Source organism: Homarus americanus, unplaced genomic scaffold, assembly GCF_018991925.1.
Source record: "Homarus americanus isolate GMGI-L3 unplaced genomic scaffold, GMGI_Hamer_2.0 scaffold37032, whole genome shotgun sequence".
In the NCBI taxonomy this organism is placed as follows: domain Eukaryota; kingdom Metazoa; phylum Arthropoda; class Malacostraca; order Decapoda; family Nephropidae; genus Homarus; species Homarus americanus.
In genome coordinates, this window is record NW_024731852.1 from 7,749,303 (window position 1) to 7,765,631 (window position 16,329).

The 16,329-nt window shown below is 41.9% G+C and overlaps 1 protein-coding gene across 1 annotated transcript in view; it reads left to right on the forward strand.

Moving 5' to 3' along the window:
- The first annotated feature begins 11,488 nt into the window (after positions 1-11,488).
- LOC121868008 overlaps positions 11,489-16,329 on the forward strand; it is a 17,642-nt gene continuing 12,801 nt past the window's right edge. The window contains exon 1 of the mRNA XM_042368218.1: positions 11,489-11,631. The gene's annotated coding sequence lies outside the window, so the exon portion shown is untranslated. The remainder of the gene's footprint in view (positions 11,632-16,329) is intronic.

Genomic DNA, 16,329 nt, shown 5'->3' on the forward strand with positions numbered 1-16,329 from the left:
ACATCTCTCTATCAGGAGTCTATCTCTTAATATCTCAAAAAATATAGGCTGACAACTAACACCAACACCACTCACAAGGCTGACAACTAACACCAACACCACTCAAAAATAGCTGACATCTAACACCAACACCACTCACAAGGCTGACATCTAACATTAACACCACTCACAAGGTTGACATCTAACATCGTCAGTATTTAAGACGTCACCATCCTAATAATTATCACCACCAGCATTCCACTTTCAAAAGATGATATATATACCTTAACGAATACTCTCTCTCTCTCTCTCTCTCTCTCTCTCTCTCTCTCTCTCTCTCTCTCTCTCAACAGTATCATCCGCTGTCAATATTCAAAGAGATTGGATTCTGCATCATATAATTCACCCGCTCAATTTAAAGGGTTTGAACCGTAACACACACAAATAAAAGAGTGGCATAGAGAGGAATTAAAATCTCTTTGTGTTCAGGTCTTGGCGATGATCACTACAGGCTATTCAATGTAGAGTGTTTTATGGTGTTAGGTATTGATTTGAGATGGGTTAATATATTTGGTATTGTATGTATGTATGTATGTATGTATGTATGTATGTATGTATGTATGTATGTAATGTATGTATGTATGTATGTAATGTTTCAACACCTACCAAAACAGAATACAGTAAATTCTTCCCGCATAGGACAGAAACGATCACTTCTTCACGTCCAAGTACGGGATCAAACACTTCTCTCCTATATCCTCCCTCCTCCTCCTCCTCCTCCTCCTCCTCTACAGTGTTTTCCTCTTACTGCCGCCGCCATAAACTCTAACTGAGGTGGGTGTTAATGGCGCTGCTTTGTTTATGGCGTAAAAATGAAATGCAATATTGTAAAGTCAGACTGACCCCTCCTCCCCCTCCTCCTCCTCCTCCTCCTCTCGCCAGCCCTTCATTACCCGCCTGACCTCCACCTCCCGCCAGCCCTTCACTATCCACCCGACCTCCACCTCCCCCGACCTCCTCCTCCCGCTCGACCTCCAACTCCCTCCGGCTGGCCCTTCACTTGTTGCCATATGAAGGTCCGTTATTTTTATCTCTCGTTGATTGTGATGTCATTTATGTATTGTGATTCATTACTGTTTTATATATCCATTTATTTATTTACTTTGTGTGTGTGTGTGTGTGTGTGAGTGTGTGAGTGTGTGCCTGTGTGTCTGTTTTTGATAGATTGTACTTGTTTTTACTTCGCTGTAATTACTCTCGGGTTAATAATTTGAAGTTTATGAAGTACATATTACCCTTCACCCCTGACCATAAATTGTAATATAGAAGAGGTAGTTTAAGGGCTTTGATAATTGTTAAGTTTTATGGAGAAATTATGGGCTTCTCTGTCTGTCTGTCTGTCTCTTCTGTCTATCTGCCTTTCTTCCTGTCTGTCTGTCTGTCTGTCTGTCTGTCTGTCTGTCTGTCTGCCTGTCTGCCTTCTCTTCCTGTCTGTCTGTCTGTCTGTCTGTCTGTCTGTCTGTCTGTCTGTCTCTCTGTCTCTGTCTGTTCGTCTCTGTCTCTGTCTGTCTCTGTCTGTCTGTCTGTCTGCCTGTTGCCTTTCTTTCTGTCTGTCTGTCTGTCTGTCTGTCTGTCTGTCTGTCTGTCTGTCTGCCTGTCTGCCTTTCTTCCTGTCTGTCTGTCTGTCTGTCTGTCTGTCTCTGTCTGTCTGTCTGCCTGTACACATAATCTTGGGGCAAATATAAGTATGTTCATAAATTTTCTACATACAATCACAGTCCAAAACTTATGACAAAGTTTATTCCGGTTTGCATTAAGAAGTTGGACTTATATCGGGGTCATGTTCCGTGTGTGTGTGTGTGTGTGTGAGTAGATAAATAGATATAGATAGATAGTTAAATATGGATGGATGAATGGATGGATAATAGATGGATGGATAATAGATGGCCGGATCATCTCTCTCTCTCTCTCTCTCTCTCTCTCTCCCTTCATGTTATAGTCACCCTGGGAACTTTCCTAACAGTCGTAACGTAAACAACAACAACAACAACAGCAACAACAAACTATAAACAACACAAACAAACACTTTTTATACACACACAATATATATATACTCGTGCTGGTGTCAGAGGTCCCTCACGGTGCTCCATAGTCAAGCGGGGCCACACATAAGGACCAATATCGGTGTGTGTGTGTTTGTCATGTTTTAGTGTGTGTGTGCGTGTGTGTGTGTGTGTGTGTGTGTGTGTGTGTGTGTGTGTGTGTGTGTGTGTGTCATCAGTTCATCACTAACACACACACACAAACACACATATTCACACATCACACACATTCAAACACACAAAAACACACAAGTAAAAAAAAATAGAAGCGTAAATTGGCTCTTAGGTCTGGTGGGAGAGTGCCACGGGACCTCTTCTGGCAGTATGCAGTCAGGCAGTGGCACTGGTGAGGGCCAATATTGGTGCCTAGGTTGGCTAGCGTGTATGTCAGGAGATGGATGGTGTTAGACATGACAGGCAGAGCAGGGAGGGTGGGAGGGAGGGTGTAGGGAGAGGGAGCAGGGAGGGAGGAGAAGGGAGAGAGATGGAGGGAGGGAGTAGGGGAGAGAGGGAGCAGGGAAGGAGGGGATGGAGGGAAGAGGGAGAGAGGGCGAAGTAGGGGTGAGATGGAGGGAAGGGGCAGGGATAGGGAGAGACAGAGAGGGAGGGAGTAGGAGGAGACGGAGGAAAGGGAGAAGGAGCAGGAGGATGGAAAGAGAGAGGGAGAGAGAGGAACAACGAGGAAGAGGGAGGAAAGGAAAAATGAGGGAGGGCTAGTGGAAGAAAGAGGTGGAAGGAAAGTGAATGGAAGGAGAGGAGGGCAGTAGAGAGGGAGAAGGGAGAGAAGTGAGAGAAGAGGAGAGAGGGGAGGGAGAGGTGAGAGGTGAAGGAGGTGGAGGTTAGAGGTGGACTGAGGGGAAGATGGAGGAAGGAGAAGGAGATGATATGAAAGTAGGAGATAGGCAGAGGAGAAAAGGGAGAAGGGGAGGGGAGGGGAGAGAGAAGAAGGAAAGAGGGGAGGGGAGGATAGGAGGTGGGAACAGAGGGAAATATCGGGAATAAATAGAACGAGAAACAAAACAGTAAAAGGCAAGAGAGAGAGAGAGAGAGAGAGAGAGAGAGAGAGAGAGAGAGAGAGAGAGGAGAGAGGAGAGAGAGGAGAGAGAAAATGAAAGAAAGAGAGGGAAGAGAGAAAATGAAAAGAAAGAGGAGGAGAGAAAATGAAAGATAGAAAAGGAGAGAGAAAATGAAAGAGAGAAAGAGAGAGAGAGAGAGGGAAGAAAACCCTAGACAGACGAACAAAAATACATCACTTCAGGTCTAGTCATTCTGTAGGCGAAGGATGAGAAGGAGAACGAGGAGGAGGAGGAGAAGGAATAGGGAGAGAAGAAGAAGGAGGGGCAGGAGGAGGAGGAAGAAGAAGAGGAGGAAAGGCAGGAAAAGGGGTTGGAAGAGGAGGAGGAAGAGGAAAAAGAAGAAGTTAACTCGGTCTGTTTCTAGCAGTCTTATTACACATACACACACACACACACACACACACACACACACACGGAAAATAGAAGAAGAAAAAAATTATTGGTGGAAAAACAAATGTGTGAGAGTGTGGAGGACAGACGCCCTCAGCCCCCCGACATTGACCACACAAAGGTTAACGCTGGGTAATGAGCTACATGCAAAAGGTCAACCTAACACTTAACCACGGCGAGAGAGAGAGAGAGAGAGAGAGAGAGAGAGAGAGAGAGAGACAAAATAGAGTTAAATAGAAAGAGTAGGAGAGAGTGAGAGACAAAGAAGGAATAAGAGAGAGATGAAAGATAAAAAGGAATGGGGAGACAAAGAGATATAGGTTCATTAGAGATAGAGAGAGGGGGAGAGAGGGAGTGTTAGAGAGAGATGAGAGATAGAGAGGGAGATAAAAACAAAGATAGTTACACAGAAAAGATAGACAGAGATATGGACAGACAATTAAAGAGACAGAGAGAGACGGAAGGACAGAGAGACAGAGAGATAGAGAGAGATTAGTGGACAGTTCTCTTCAGGCTTCAGAAAGAGACGCCTCGTACATACATCACGAACGAGTAGCACAAACAAACGTAGGAGAATAACGTTATATTCTCCTCTCCAAAAATATAGCGGGGCATAAAGAAGAATAAGAAGACCCCCCCCCCAACACTTAAATGACCCCCCCCACCTCCCTCCCTTTAACAACCTCTTCCCCCTCCTACCCTCCCTCCCTTCCCTACCTCCTTCCCATCACTCCCTAATTCCTCCTCCCTCCCTCCACCTCCCTCCCTTCCTCCTCCCTTTCCCATCACTCCCCTAATTCCTCCATCCCCTCCCTTATCCCCTACCTCCTCCCCTCCCTATCCTCCTCCCTCCCTCTCTCGCCCCTCCTCCTCTCCTTCCTTCCCTAAGAGAAAAACAAAAAACAAAAGCAGAGAGACAGAAACCCAGGAAGCCAAGCCTTGTTGACAGGACCCCAGCTACATCATCGCTAATACCTGATTACGACCCAGTGAGGCTTGTACTGCCGCCTGATTATCATTATTATTATCAACGCCTCACCTGCCTCCCTCCCTCCTCCTCCTCGCTTATACAACACAGTAAAACAACTCTCCCCCTCTCCCTCCCAGACCTCTGACCCTCCCCGACCCTCCCCGACCCCCTCTCTCATTTTAGCCTTGTTAAGTTGAAATGTTTAGCGGACCTGAACTGGCGAGGAAAAGGATATTATGTTTATTTTTTATTTTTTTACTTTTTCGTTTGTGTGTGTGGGTGTGTGTGTCTGCGTGTGCGTATGTGTGTGTGTGTGTGTCTGTGTGTGTGTGTGTGTAAATGGGGAAGAATTGATAAAAAGAGAGAGAAAGGGGTTGAATAAATGGAGAGAGGGGGAGAGAGGGATACAGACAAACACAGGAATGGTAACAGAGAGAAAGGAAAAAACAAGGAGAAATATAAGTGTGAGAGAAAGACAGAGAGAGAGAGAGAGTGAGAGTGAAATACGGTATAGAAGAAAATAAAGACAGAAAGACAGTTAGACAGCAAATCAGAGAGGAAAGGAAACTACTAACAACACGAGAAGAGAAGTGATCCAAAGAAAACGTAAAATAAACTAACAAGAGACGTATAACTCAACAAATTTATAATTACGTTGACTTAAAACTGTTTCTTGGTTGTTCCCGCGCCACTCTTAATACTTTAGGTACTTTAACTTAATGCTGATCTTAACACGAATATTCTAACCTGGGTAACACCTTATGCTTTTTGATGATGCTGATGATTAAGAAATTATATTTTAGTAAAGTCAAAAGAAATTAGTAATAATAATAATAATAATAATAATAATAATAATAATAATAATAATAATAATAATAATATTTACCTGAACGAAACATGACAGTAAATCCTATATAACAAGCAATAACAAAATAGAATTAGAGAACCAAACAAGCGAATCAAAGTAACAAATGGAAAGTAAAACAAAAACTAAACAACATAAACAAAACAAGATGACCTGTTTTAATACAATATTTACTCACTGGTAAATACTGTCAGCAGCATAACACTAATATTAAATAATGTCTCTATGACTTGACTACACTAAAGAGCTTGTCAGGTCCTGCGGGAAGTTTTATAATTAATAAACTATGATATGTTTTCTAAGTTCGGTTGGAAAGTTTGGTGGCAAAATATGGTGCTTTCGTGAGGCCTCTGAGAAAATCATAGTTACCAGGAATTTTAATGGCGTTGATATCACTGTCAAATAAGCCTTATGATTTTTATGTGATGTGAATATATTTTTTTTTTTTACCCTTTTCCTGGATCTATTTTATATTGATGTCTTGTTGTTGTCGAATTTTGTTTTTATTATTTCATCTTGTTTAAAAGTAATTATTATGATCGTCAACAACATTATACACTCTTGCTGAGGTTAGAAAACGGTTTATTTTCTTTCTCGATACATTTATACAGGTTTCTTTTTGACGTCAGATGGTGGATTCTAGGAGAGACTACACAAGACCTAGAAGAGACGAATTCTACACTTGAGACCAATTAGTTGTTCACAAACTCTTGGTCACCTTCCGTGTCTCTTTACCTCTCCCTTCTCTTTCTTTCTTCATCTCTTCGGTGTTTCTCCTGCCCCCCACCCTACCCCTAATTCTTTTCCATTTTTCTCTCCCTCCCTTCCTTTATCCAATCTCCCTCCCCTCCTCTTCTGACATGTCACTGTCTCTCCTGTGAGTTTCCTATTTTTGCTTTTCCTCCCTTCACTTTCCCCCTTTTCCCTCTCTCTCTCTCTCTTTCTCTTCTCATTCCTCCACATACAGTATTTCTTCCTCATCCTCCTCTTCTCCACACACACACACACAGAACCAGTCTCCTGTCTCTCTCTCTTATTCTCTATTCCTTCCCACACAAGCCCTCCTTCCCTCTCTCACCTAACCACGTAAACCCTCTCCCTCCCACCATTCCTCCCTCCCACCATTCCTCCCTCCCCCATCATATCTATCTCCTCCACCCCATCCCCACATAGCCAACTCCCCCCTCCACCCCACATAGCCAACCCCTCACCTCTAAAGGAAATTCCTAACCTCACCCCTACCTCCCTCTTCTCCCCTTTCTCTCCTTTTCCCCAATCCCGTTCCACTAATGGCCAGTAATGTAGGTAGGTATGACCTTTGACATGACCACACCCATAGTTTAATCATCACCACCTGCTTACCTGTTACTCTCACCTGGAAATTACGGGCGACCGGTTAATGTGGACTCAGGTGATAGAGAACCCGATTAGGTTAGGGTAGGTTATAAATTACTTTCTTTAGTTAATAAGTAGTAGAGTTCAGAGTAGTAACTAATGTGTAAGTTACTGAGACTGTGAAGGTTTTAGTCTTGAATTGTGTGTGTGTGTGTGAATGAGTAATTTTGTATGTGTGTAAATGTTTATGTCTGTGTTGTGTGTGTATATGTTAATATTTATCTGTGTGTGTGCGTATATGTGTAAGTTTATATTTTATTATGTACGTGTACGTGTAATTTCTGATGTAATTTAAGAACAACCTAACCTAACCTAACCTCCCTCAAAACCACAAAATCAAAATCATTCCTAAAAAAAAACGAAAAATTATCTGCCTGAAAACAATAAATCATCTACAACGAAACCAGCTAATCCACTTGGCTCCAGGATAACCCTCACTAGTGTCTTAAGATAAATTCAAAGCCCAAGTGAGACCAAGAGCATTAATTTAGTGTCCCAGGAGACGGAGGTAAAATAAAAAAAAGGGGAAGGTCATTTAGGTGGTTTGGTCAGGTGAACGGACCCACACATCTGATTTGTTGCGTTTCGCTGGAGTTGATCAGCTGTTTTATGTTATTGTTTACATTGTGTTTATTATTTATTTATTTATTATCATTATTATTATTATTATTATTATTATTATTACTATTATTATTATTAGTAGTAGTAGTAGTATTATCGGGTCTAATTCACTTTGTCTATATAGTCAGGGAATTGTAGGTTTGATAGAAGCATGAAACTTGGCCCATGCTTAGAGGAGAGTAGGGTAATCATATTGGGCTATAGGGCCATCTCAGATCTGGCCTATAAGTGCTGTGACAACCATTTTTAATAGCGATTATTATTAAATACAGTTCCCTACATGTAAGCATAGATCCGTTGACAGTTTGGATTCAGAATAAAGGTAACCAATATTATTACAGCTTATTTATTTTGAAAGGTAATAATCATCTTATATGAGCTGATGAGTAAGTTTTTTATCATGTTAAAGTAAATTGTTGTGTTTTATGAATTACAAATATTTTCAAAGGCAACAAAAATTCAATAACATTAACACTAAACATTAAACTGAAACAGACATCTCTCATAGGTTCGAATCCTCAGAGGCAACCGGAATGCCTTTATCACAAATTATCATCATCGGGTGCAACAGACCGATCACTTGTCCATTAAATGACTTGAGCTAAATCCTGGTTCTCGAACCTTTTCCCACCTCACTCACACGGGAAAAGGCGTAATAGTTATAAAAAAAATCATTACAGTTGTGTTATTAGATTAACTGCACATACAGCAAAAAATAACAAACTGAGTAACAATTCGGCATAAATCAGCTAATAATCAAATACTTGGACAGCTCGGCTATAATGTGTCAACTTGAGGTTATAGAAATTACAGAATACAATTAAATTGGATGTTGAAAAGGTGAAAACTCCAATAATCAGTTCATAATTTTGCATTACTGTACAAGATTGACCTATTCACGGTCACATTGTCCACCACACAGGCAAAGAGCAGTACACTGTAGAGCAGCCTTCACACATCTAGTAGCCTTTCCTGGACGAAACATGTGAGGAAATAAGCAAGATGTGGAAGAACATAGCATAGAAGTAGACTCTCTCCTATAGGCTGGCGGCCATATTGTTAAATGGCTACCATGGTCCTCAGGGAAATAATAAGCAATGGTCTTGTAGCTGAAAATACCGATAAATACGTTATCTAATAGTGTGCCAATTCCCATGTTTCTATCTTTAATACCACAACTTTACCACCAGTCTGCCTAACTAACATGTCTGTCTGTCAGTAGGTGTGCAGGAGGGGAGAGGATCAGCATATTTATCCGAAAAATGTCAAAGGTCAAACTCAAAGGTCAGGTCATGATTTATCAAGTACGCTGATGGTCTACCCATTGTAATTATTTTTATTATTATTATTTATTATTATTATTATTTATTATTATTATTATTATTATTATTATTATTATTTTTAAGTTTTATTTATGTTGTTGTTTTTATTGTTATATTTAATAGTGTCTTTACTTTTTGACGTTTATACTACTACTACTACTACTACTACTACTACTACTACTACTACTACTGCACATCTATTATTACAACCGCCATTATTATCACTAGTAACGTTATTAATAATAATACTGATTACCAAAACTACAACCAACCCTTACCACCACAACCCCCACATTCACATCTACCACCACAACTCTTACCATCACAACTACCATTAGCACAAATCCCATAACTCCCATCACCAATTACCACCATTTACATCTCCTATCATGACATCTACCACCACTACCACTTTCACAACTACCACAACTACCACTACAACAACTATTTTATACCTCACTAACATGATATCGAGCTTAACACACCCCCAAAAAAATCAAATCCCAAATAATTTTATTTTTTGACATTTTTTCTGGTAAAATTAAAAAAAAAAGTCAGACTAACATCACAGACGAGGATTTTTTCGTCTGGTTTTGACAATGAAGTAAGGAATTATGAGGGATTGTGGTGGGATGGGTGGGATGGGAAGGGATATTAAGGAGTGGCAAGAGGGAAGGAAGGAGGGAGTGAGGGTTGGGGAGGAGAAGGAGGAGAAGAGGAGGAGGGGACACAGTGGTGGGGGTAAATGTTTAAAAAGGGAGGAAGACGGAGAGGGAGAAGAAAGAAGGAGTATTGGGAGAAGTGAGAAAGATTTGATGTGAAAAAATAGAAAAGACCGAAAAAGGGAAAAGTAAAGAACAAAGTCAATAAATACGAAGAGAAAAAAACGTAAAACGAAATAAGAAAATAATTATACACAATGATGACTCACATTTTTCAATATGGTTTTGCTGGGTATCTTAAGACTCTCTCTCTCTCTCGACTACTATTACTACTATGATCTCTAATACGAGTGCTACCACAGATGCTACTTTTAATAATACTGTTGATACAATGTGTGTACTATAAATTTACTACTTCGAATAATTATTGTTTTTACTCTTTATTGTAATATTATGGCCTCCACCTCCCCTATAGCCACACCTTCCACCAACATTTTATTACCTAAAAACCCTAATACAAAAGTAGCTGCCTTCGCCGTTTTAGTTGCTTTGCACATCAATGCGGCGTTCAGTGACTGTTGCCATATATTCTGTCTGCGACTGTTGTTGGCTTAAGGGTCGATCATCGTTCCCCTGAGACAAAGTAGAGAGAAGGACAGGTGACATCTCAACCAGGCTGCAACGTAGCTTCTGGGCTGCTGCTTCTGTTCAGATAACATCTCAGCCAATCTTGCGTAGAAGCATCTTGCACTTGGTCCCCCCTCGCCAGATGTTGTGAACACCAGACATTCTAGATTTTCTGTGATTACTTCCTGTTCTTTTCGTTCTCTCTCCTCCTGCGTACAGCCTGGAGAGACAGGTCATGGTGACATACTTCTACTACTACTACTATTACTACTACTACTACTACTCCTTAAATCATGATTTAACACCACTAAATATTGCTGTTTAACAACTGCTCTGATTCTCACCTCTCCTCAGAACTCTCTCAAGACCCACACCCAACCCCCCTCCTCTCCTCCTCTCCTCCTCCTCCTCCTCCTCCTCCTCCTCCTCCTCCTCCTCCTCCTCCTCCTCCTCCCTCCTCCTCCTCCTCCTCCTCCTCCTCCTCCTCCTCCTCCTCCCTCCTCCTCCTCTCCTCCTCCTCCTCCTCCTCCTCCTCCTCCTCCTCCTCCTCTTCCTCCTCCTCATCATCATCATCCACATCTTGGCACCTGAAATACTCACCGTGTCAAGCTTTCAGTTCTCAAAGGTTTCACGGGTGGGAATAATTTCTCGTAATTTCTCATAAGTGAAGAATACATTAGATTTATATTGTACTCAATTCTTAATTACCCAATCTATCTTAATCATTTTGCTTTTCGTCTCTTATTCTTTTCTTTTCATTTCTTTCTTCTGTGCCTTCTACTTCTTTCATCTGTCAGCTTGCATCATTTATCTTCGCCTTCACATATATTATTATTAATATTACTATTAAATTTTATCATCACACTTACCACTATTTCTCCCTACAGGCACTACAACCATCACCCTCCACCACCATCTTCTCCCCTACAGGCACTACCACCATCACCCCTCTACCTCACCATCTTCTCCCCTACAGGCACTACCACCATCACCTCACCTTCTCCCCTACAGGCACTCCACCATCACCCTCACCACCATCTTCTCCCCTACAGAACTACTCACCATCACCCTCACCACCATCTTCTCCCCTACAGGAACTACCACCATCACCCTCACCACCATCTTCTCCCCTACAGGCACTACCACCATCACCCTCATCACCATCTTCTCCCCTACAGGCACTACCACCATCACCCTCACCACCATCTTCTCCCCTACAGGCACTACCACCATCACCCTCACCACCATCTTCCCCAGGCCACCACACCCTCACCACCATCTTCTCCCCACAGGCACTACCACCATCACCCTCACCACCATCTTCTCCCCCTACAGGCACTACCACCATCACCCTCACCACCATCTTCTCCCTACAGGCACTACCACCATCACCCCTCACCACCATCTTCTCCCCTACAGGCACTACCACTATCCGCATCACGGGGGTGCGGGTGCCGCGCGCGGGTGGAGGCAGGGGAGGGGACCTGGAGTGCCTCGTGGCAGGAGGAGCTCGATCATCTATACTCCATCAAGTGGTATCAAGGCGCCCACGAGTTCTACCTAACACGCCCACCGCCCACGACCCCGTCCAGATCTTTGACCCGCCCACGTTGGATGTTGACGGATATTACCACTCATCCTCAGAGCCATCCAACCCACGCCTAGCCCCCTCCCTCACTCACCCCTTGCTCCCTCTCCCACTCATTCCTTACCCACTCCGCCACTCACTCAATTACAGAAACCATATTTCTACAGCGTTAAAAGTTCCTTAATATTACGAATTTTAGCTCAAATAATGTGTCATTCCTTCTCTTGTCGTATTCTCTCTCCTGCCTGTTGCCAACCCTCCAGCCACCCCTCCTGCTTCCATCCTGCCACCCTTCCTGCCACCCTTCATGCCACCCCTTATGCCACCTCCCTCCTACCATCCTCCTGCCACCCTTCATGTCACCCCTACTGCCACCCCTCCTGCCACCCTTCATGCCACCCCTCCTACCATCCCTCCTGCCACCCTTCTGCCACCCCTCTTACCACCCTTCATGTCACCCTCCTGCCACCCCTACCAGCCAGACCTCAGTGATTCTCGTCTTCCTTTAGTTATCTTAATCCTTCCTTATTTTAACGTTTTTATTAGACCTATAATGGAATTGATAATAGTCAAGTGATGGCTGGCGCTAGTGTTGTTTACGTCAACACTGGTGACATCTGTTGGTAAGTTTTGTGTCTACATCAGCCTAAAATGAAAGCAAACATTGGACACGTTGAAGAAAATACCTCCAAGTAATCAATGGCAACAACTATGTTTATACCGACTCTGCTGCCATCTTCTGGTGAGTTAATGTACCAAGGACGAGGGCTCATCTTACAAGAACTATCTAGAGTACCTCTGCCGTTTGCTACACTCTCGGGAACCTAACTTTTGTTCTTGGCAGCTGTTAAACTCACTGTTTCTGGGTCGAAGAGCCCAGTGGGGTCCCTAGTGTGTGGCCGCGGGAGTTGCCAGGTCGGTAATGGATCTCTAGAGACGTGCGGTACAGGATGTTATTGTTTTGATTTCTTTGTTTATCGGAAAGAATATATATATATGTATATATATATATATATATATATATATATATATATATATATATATATATATATATATATATATATATATATATATATATATATGTGTGTGTGTGTGTGTGTGTGTGTGTGTGTGTGTGTGTATATGAAAGCAAGTGGGTCCCATAGGCCTAACAGCCTGTTATGGACAGCATAGATATCATCATCATCACCATTTGCTTATGAGAGGTATGAGAGCCATTAATTTACATGGGCTGTACGCTTCATTTACAAGATGAAAAACCACTTCCGCTGTGAACCAAACATCAGCGAGTGGCCAAGCAGGGTGAGGCCACCCCAAGGCTTAGTGTCTTAAGACAGTGATCACTGGAGAATGGCCAACAGGGGACCACAAATCCCGACAAAGTAATTTAGTTTGTGAGAGTGAATGATTAAGTAAGGAGATTGCCATTAGGCATCCCGAAAAACGCGGCAGAGGCGGCTGGCCAAGGAGTGGGCCATCCTGAGGCCTCTCAAATACGGACCCGACATGGCTGGCCAGGAAGCGAGTGGCCAAGCTGTGAACAAATCATGGGCGAGTGGCCAAGCAAGGTGGGGCCACTCGAGGCTGTTCAACGGAGAATGACCAACAGGTAGCCAAAAATCAAAACAACATAGCTTACAGGTAGATGGAATAGGAGTGTTCCGGGATGGTAGGTGACCCTGTATTGACGGGAGGAGAGGACAGTACCCTCCCACACTCCATACCATCAGCCATACAAGCATCGAGCCGCGCGACGATATCTTATGTTAATCGGCTTTTAGATTGTTGTTGTTGAAATATTTTAATAACAATAGCAGCTGTCAGTACTAGGGATATGACATTAGGTAAAGCCACTCACAGAATATCCACGCTCTAAATTCAAGTGAGATTCACCTGTTGTGTGCACCTTGAGGTATTGCCAAGGAGCAGAGGGACCTTAAAACATTACCAGCCACTTTAATCTTGCGGTTCATACTACAGGGAGATCTGGTAATACTGCCATGACTCTCTCGCTCTCTCTCTCTCTCTCTCTCTTACTCATATCATTAACCTCAGTTAAGTTCCTTCCTCACTGATTCTCATTTCTCACTCCATTTATTTCGCGTGTGTGTGTCCCTCTCCCCTCCATCCCTTCTCTCAGTCAATCACAGTATCTCTTTGTCTAATTCTCTTTACGTCACTTCCTCCGTTTCTCCATTTTTCCTCATTCCTCGACTCTCTCTCTCTCTCTCTCTCTCTCTCTCTCTCTCTCTCTCTCTCTCTCTCTCTCTCTTTCTCTCTCTCTCTCTCTATCTCTCTCTCTCTCTCTCTCTTTCTCCTGCTTTTCTCACCCTTCTCATTGTTTCCCCTCTCTCTCAGTCTCGTTTTATCCCATCATTAATGTAGTTTCTCATTTGTCTTCTTTTCGGGATCATCACATACCTGTCTGTTGCCTATTCGGTGTTTTCGTTATTCTTTTGTTTTGTTTTCGCTTTATTTTTTCCTTTATTATCATATTTTCTCTTTCACGTTAAATTTGACGTGCGTGTGTCAGTAGTAGTAGTAGTAGTAGTAGTAGTAGTAGTAGTAGTAGTAGTAGTAGTAGTAGTAGTAGAGTACACTGGGGGTCGATTAAATATTATTTGATTGCGATTTTCAATTATTAGAATTTTTTTTTTAATTACAATTATAATTTGATTAGTTTCCGTATTTGTATTATAGTTATGATTATGATTATTTTCATAGGTGGCAATTAACTTCATAATTACACCTACTAGAAAATCAGTTAATAAATAAATTGTATTATGAAATTAGATGAGACGAGTTTTTGTCGTTTATTGAACATAACCACATAAATACTGAACACAGGAACAAAAACACATTATATAACATGTGACATAATACCCGCCTAGTCATAACCCGTAATAAATATTTATAAAAAAAAATCATGTATATTATCTTCCTCAGACTGTGTAAAACATAACTATTAACACAATATATTATCCGCATCAAACTTTATTTAATTAGAGGATAAAAATAAAATTAGCACAACCATTTCTGGAACCTTATAATTAACTCTCTCGCCTAATACAAAATATATTTATTATTTAAAATGTTTATGGAAGATGAGTTCTTGAAACCTTGTGTCAATAAACCAGCACCTCTCTGGCCTGAACACCTTCCCTATCCTGGAGAAGAGTCAAGTCACTGGTGCTGGGATGGTGAGGAAGCAGAGCTGTGGGGATGTATCCTTCTGGTCTCTCCAGTAGTCTAGGGGCAGGGTGAGTTCTGATATAGGAGGATGGCTCAGGTAAGTCTCCTCCTGTCAGCGTGAAGGACTCTGGTGTAGGTGGAGTATCCTTGACACGAAAACGCTTGCACTGTTTCAGGGGAGGGGAGAGGCACTTGATCAGGGGATGGTGTGGAATGTGCACAATGAATGACCTCAGACAGTTTGGCCATTATAAGAGAAGTAAGTTCTTTTACTACTTTGAGCCGAGGGTTCAACACCGACGCCAGTTACAAGGTTTCTCTGTGTCCATCAAGCGAGAGTCTAAAGAATAGGTGTGGTTAGCATCTTGGGTCGTGGGATATGAAGATTACAGCGACCTCAGTTCTTCCCTGATGCATAGCAGGACGAGGCTGGCTGTCACTACATCCTCTCCCTCACACTGCTCTATTGCCAGGGTTATGGGACAAGATGTCTGTTAGCTCACTGATCTAATTGACGTATGTATGTATGTATGTATGTATGTATGCATGTATGTATGCATGTATGTATGTAGTTTTTGTTGTCAACTTTGCGTTAAACTCCATCTGCTCAAGGGTGGAGTTTACTCTTCTATGAAACTTTGGCTGATCCTCCAACGGTCAGGTGAAGTCGGAACACCTTGATCTACCTGTACAATCTGTGTCTGCACCTGTGATTAAAGCTGCCCCCCCCCCTAACCGTTCCGTGTAAGAGGGGCTTGAATACCCAGCACAAACTATACCCGGGTACCGATTAATATTGTAGTCAACTATTATTACTTATTATCGGATGAATTATTATTATTATTATTAATCATCCGTAGTAGTAGTAGTAGTGGTAGTAGTAGTAGTGGTAGTAGTAGTAGTAGTAGTGGTAGTAGTAGTAGTAGTATCAGTATGATCAGCATTACTGTTCTTATCAAAATAATTATCAAGACCGTGACGTCACATCGTGTTGGCGACAAAGACACCGAGAATGACGGAGGATAATGACTCCTTATTATCCTATCTCCTTTATTCTCTAATTTATTCACCACTTTTTATACACCTCTCAGTTATTATTACCCCTTACGCTTATTACCTATTATTCTATCCCTTGTATTTATTCACTTATGTATTATTTACTTTATACATTTCAAGTTAAAGATTTATCACCCTTTTCTTATCTCCTCTATTTATTGATTTATTCATTATTACCCTTTTTATTACACTTATGTTACCTTCTCTATTCATTCCTTGGTTAGGTATTTTATATCTTTCTATTTCTTAATAATTATTACCTGTTATCCTATCCCCTTTATTCATTAATTAAGTCAACATTTTTATTCACATGTTTCAACTGTCCCCAAGATTTATTGTCGATTATTCTGTCTCCTCTGTTTATTCATTGGGTCATTATTTACACTCAGTCATTCTAACATCATTCACAGTGACATCAATCTTTCCCCCGAAGTCAATCACCCCCTTAACCACCGTTCCTTTCTTCCTCCCTTCCTTCATTTAT